Source organism: Oxyura jamaicensis, chromosome 1, assembly GCF_011077185.1.
Source record: "Oxyura jamaicensis isolate SHBP4307 breed ruddy duck chromosome 1, BPBGC_Ojam_1.0, whole genome shotgun sequence".
NCBI lineage: Eukaryota > Metazoa > Chordata > Aves > Anseriformes > Anatidae > Oxyura > Oxyura jamaicensis.
This window is the reverse complement of record NC_048893.1, coordinates 166,930,186-166,935,867: the sequence shown is the minus strand read 5'-3', so window position 1 is coordinate 166,935,867 and position 5,682 is coordinate 166,930,186.

The following is a 5,682-nucleotide window of genomic DNA, read 5'->3' as shown; positions in this document are numbered from 1 at the left end:
AAAGAAAAAAGGAAAGAGGGAAAGAAAGAATGGATTAGGGACCTTATATATATGTCTTCAAAATGAACAAAGTTTAAACAGATCTAAACCTTCTTCTTTACATAATTTCTATGATTTATGCATATAAAAACAAATGAACAACACCTCTGCCAAAACTAGAAAGCAAAAAGAGAAGAAACAAGACTGAGCTCTTAGTGCTGTTCCCATTCACGTGAGTGTTGTTGGCATAGTTTTCTGTCTGTGTTGATCTTTGTGGCCAGTCAGCTATGCATGCTGTGTGTGAGGAATACATCTATCAGGAATACATTGCCAGTCTTGTTTCTGGCTGCTGTTAAGGAGCTCTGGCTATTTGGCAGCTCCTAACAGTTTCAGATTAAATATGTTATTCATTTTAGAGTACAAAAAAAACTTCATTTTTAACCAAGGTTACTTTTTAAACATATTTTTACATATTTTACAGAATTTAACTTATTCTTTTACAGACTGCATTATAAAACACTAGACTGTTAAATAATAAATCACAGATTAGAGTGACATATATTCTAGAGCATAATTATCCTCTAAAATTCTTAAGTTCATCATTTAGTCATTAAGAGCATTTTTTTTTTCTGTATAAAATTACAAAATTGTATCCATTTATCTTTTTATTTTGTTTATAGTAGGCTAAATTCCTTCATGTTTTTATTCTCAGTTTTGCCTACTTTCTAGAGACAGATAATTATTATACAATGTCTTAAAGCCACCAGATGGAGGATTTTCTTACATGTTTCAAAAATGTGACTGTAGAAATCAAACATCGTTGATGGTGAGATTACATATTTTTACTTAATTTAGGTCTGTGTGTTCTATTATGTGTTTTTATCTACAGTCAAATAGGATATTAAACACATCAACCATTGATTTCATGTCACCTGTTGAGTATCAAGTAGTCTCTTTCATGCTTCCCCGTAAATTCACTCATTTCATGTCTAAATTGGCTTAGCTCGTTCACTGACATACCATAGTAACAAAGTAATATTTTTTGAGTTCCAAAAAGATACCTGAATATTATTATGAGATGAAGAAAAAGTCAAATCTATTTTTATTCATTTTATTTTGCTATCAGTATCTTTTTCCACAAATGACATTATACAACATAATTTTATATTAACATATTTATCTGCATACTCATGATAATATCTTTGTGAAAATAGATATTATTCTATTATATAGATATTATATATAGTTAGTGCTTTAACTATATAACTATATACATATATATATTCAATATTGTTCTATCCTGTGAAATATCTATGAATAGTGCCTTATGTTAGCATTACCAGTATATTAAAAGTATATATAATATATATATAATTAAGATTTAATACCTAACTCTTCAGTTACCGACTATTCTGCTTATGGGATGTGTTGCTCTTTACCTATTTCTTCATTATGATCTTCTATTAGCCTGCTGACAGTTTGATCTTCCATCATAATCTGACCTCGTGGAATTCATCACTAATACAAACTAAAATCTTTTCAGTATGAATCACTTTAATCTGAAGTATACAGAATTGCAGTAATCATATTTATAGTCCATTAAAATCATATGGAGTTATTTTATATTAAAATGATATCATACTGAAAGCTATATTTTTGTTTGAGCATTCCTTCATTCTAAAAAAATAAGGAATCAAATACTTTTATTTTATTAATTTTATACAGAATAAAATTCTTTTATTCTGTTATCATTTATTGTTGTTATTGTCAAGAGAATATAATTAAATGTTATTTTAATTGAACTGCTGGTAATAATGACAAATAATTTTAACTTGTCAAAATATGTATGTCCTGGTTTTGTCTGGGATAGAGTTAATTGTCTTCCAAGTAGCTGGTACGGTGCTGTGGTTTGGATTTAGGATGAGAATAATGCTGATAACACACTGATGTTTTAATTGTTGCAGAGCAGTGCGTACACAGAGCCAAGGACTTTTCAGCTTCTTGTGCTGCCCTGACAGCTTGGAGGCTGGGAGTGCACAACAAGCTGGGATGGGACAGAACTGGGACAGATGACCTAAGCCAGTCAAATTATGATATTCCATACTATATGATTTCATGTTGAACAGTAAATATGGTGTGGCTGGCCAGGGTGAGGGTAGGGGCTACTGTTCAGGGTCTGGCTGGGCATCAGACAGCAGGTGGTGAACAATTGCATTGTATACTTGCAATGTATACTTGCATTGTATATTCTATTATTATTCTTATTATTAATTATTATCATTATCCCTTCCTTTTCTGTCCTATTAAACTGTATTTACCTCAATCCACACACATTTTTTTTTTTTTTTTTTTTAAATTCTGTCCCCCATCCTACTCTGGCAGGTGGAAGGAGTGAGAAAACAGTTGTGTGGTACTTATCTGCCTGCCGGGTTAAACCAAAACAATGCATCAGAATCTGGATCATCTGGATCATAGGATGACACAGAATACAATCTACTATGAATCTGTTTCACAGATGTGGTGATTTCACACTGATAGTCAGCTAAGCTCCACCTTGCCTCTTTCTCACTTCCTCCATGAAAAAGTGACAGGGCTAAAACTATAATGAAAAAAGGCTTACGGATTGAGATCAGAAGCAAGAGATTAAAGGAAAAGAAAAAAAAAAAAAAAAAGAAAAGAAAAGAAAAAAAAAAGGCTACATGGAAGAAAAAAAAAAAATAGTTATCCTCTCTTTCCATTGGCAAACTGATGTTCAACCATGTCTTGGGACACAGGGCCTCAATGTGTGTAGCAGTTGCTCGGGAACACCAGAGCTTTCATAATGAGATTCTTGCCCTTTTTCTTCAACTTCCTCAAATTTTATTGTTGAACGTGATGTCATGCAGTATGGAATTTCCTTTGCTATGTTTAGTTCAGCTGTCCCGGCGATGTCCCTCCCCACTTCCTGCCCACCTCCAGCCTACTGGCCTTAGGGAGTATGGAGAGAACCTTGCTGTGCCAGCATTTCTCAGAAATAGACAAAAAATTGGTGTGATATCAATGCTGTTTTAGTTATAAGTGCAAAATACAGCAGCATATAGGCTCATGGATTGAGATAAGAATAGGAAGATAACTCAGCAATTGCCATCACAGGTGATACAGATTCAGAATAAGGAGTGTAACATAATTTATTGACTATAGATAATAACAGACCGGAGCAGTGAGAAGCTAAAAGCAAACTAAAAACTCCTACCTCACCAGTCCAACCTCTGAAGGGGAATGGGGTATGGGGGTTGTGGTCGGTCCATAACAATTCCTCTCTGATGCTCCTTTCTTCCTCAATTTTTTTCCCTTGTTCCAGTATAGGGTATCTCTCATGGGATGCAGTCCTCCCTGAACCGATCTAATATGGGCTTTTCATAGACTGAATTTCTTCAAGAACTGCTCCAACATGGGACCACACCACACGGTGCAATCTTTCAGGAATGGACTACACAAGCATGGGTCATGAAAGCAGCTTCCACCAGATCACCTACTTCACTGTGGGCTCCTCTCCACAGGCTACAGTTCTGTCCTGGAATCTGCTCCTGTGGGGGCTCCAAATGGGCTGCAGCCTCCTTCAGGACAGATCCACCTGCTCCACAATGCTCCTGCTCCAGCCCTCTCCACAGGCTGCAGCTGGGAGATCTGCTCCCCCATGGTATCCCATGGACTGCAGGGAGACAGCCTGCTCCACTATAGTCCTTTCTATGGGCTGTGGGGGAACTTCTTCTGCATTGCATGGAGCACCGTCTTCCCTCTTTCTTCACTGACCTTGGTGTCTACAGGGTTATTTCTCACTGGATTTTCTCATTCTTCTCTTCCAGGTGCTGTTGTGCAGAGTTTTGTCCCGTTCTTCAATATACTATCACAAAGACAGAAATGGTGTCACTGATTGGCTTAACTTTGGCATAAACAAGTCCTTCTTTTAAGATGGCTGGAAATGGCTTTTATCTAACACGGGACAACTTCTGGGATCTTAACACAGAGGCCACCCTTGCAACCCAGCTGTTACCAAAACCTTTGCACATAAGTCCAATACAAATGAACATGAATAAGATTGCCTATGAGCCTTCTCTACTCCAGGCTGAACAGTCCCAACTCTCTCAGCCTATCCTCACAGTCCCTTAATCATCTTCATAGAGCTGAGCTGGACTCCATCTAGTATGTCAATATCTCTCCTTTACTGGGAGCTCATGGACAGAAACAGTACTCCAGGTGTGGCCACACCTACTGAGTAGAGGGGAATAATCACCTCTCTTAACTTTCTGGCAATATTTTGCCCCATGCAGTCCAGGGTACCATTAGCCCTCTTTGCATCAATGGTGTGTTGCTGATACATGTTCAGTTTGATGTCTACCAAGATTCCCAAATCCTTTTCTGCAAAGTGGCTTTCCAGCTGGTTGACCCCCACAGTATACTGGTGCCTGGGGTTGTTCCTCCCTAGGTGCTGGACACTTGAACTTCATGAGGTTCCTGTCAGCCCATTTCTCCAGCCAGTTGAGGTCCCTCTGGATGGCAAAACAACCCTCTGGTCTATCCAGCACTCTTCCCAGTTTTGTCGCTTTATCAAATTTGCTGAGGGTACACTCTGTCTCATCATCCAGATCATTAATGAAGATGCTAAACAGGACCAGACTTAGTATTGATCCCCGTGGTAGTATTGGATCTCTGCTAGTTACTGTCCTTGAACTACAATTGGAACGTAACACCAGTGACTACTGTCCTTTGGTCATGTCTGTTAATCCAGTTTTGAATACACTTCAATGTCTGCCCATCCAGCCCATATATCAACAATCTGTTTATGAGGATCTTATGGGAGACACTGTCAAATGTATTAATGAAGTCTAGGTAGACAATATCCACATAAAATCTGACAATATTTCATGCTGTTGGTAACACCTCCTAATTCTCTGACAGAATTGTGTTTCTAATGTATTTTTTTTATGCTTTAAATGATAATCTAAACCATAATTTAATATCTGAGCTGTTAACATACACCTCTGACTCTTATATGACTTTTTTTTTTTTTTTTTTTTTACTTTTCCACGCCAAGATGATTTATTTGATTTATTTGTTTGCTTGTTTGTTTGTTTGTGTAATTAAACGTGAATTAATCACTGTTAGAAAACAAAAAGCAAGTGTAGCAAAAAAGGAGAACAAAGTAGGTAGTATTTTAGGAGGTAATCAATGCCATCAAAATATGTGTGGCGAATTTCTTTGGAGTTTGTGATATTGTCACAGTTTTACAGCTCTGCTAGAACTAAGTGTAAGTTAATGTTATATTAGTAATAAAAAATATTGCAAACATATGACACTTTCAGGATATATTAATATTCTTGGGTCTCTTCTACTTACAGTGATCTAAAATGATGAAAGTTGAAAGTAGGAGCGAATGTGACTTTCTTATACAACTACCTTTAATACAGATCAAATGGTTTCATTGGATACCTAATTTTTGCTTTCTAAAAATCTGAGCTGATTTTTTCTAACTCTCTCTGTTGTCTGGAGAGAAATAAACACCTCAGGGGGCACCTCATTCTTCTAAGTTAAACATCTATCTTAAAATAGGTTAAATTGTTCACTGGTGGTGTATTGATTACAGAAAGATTGTGGTTGATTAGTTGTGTTCAGACGGCTGGATTGGGTATTTAACTTATTTCTGCTTTAAAAATCTAATGCTTC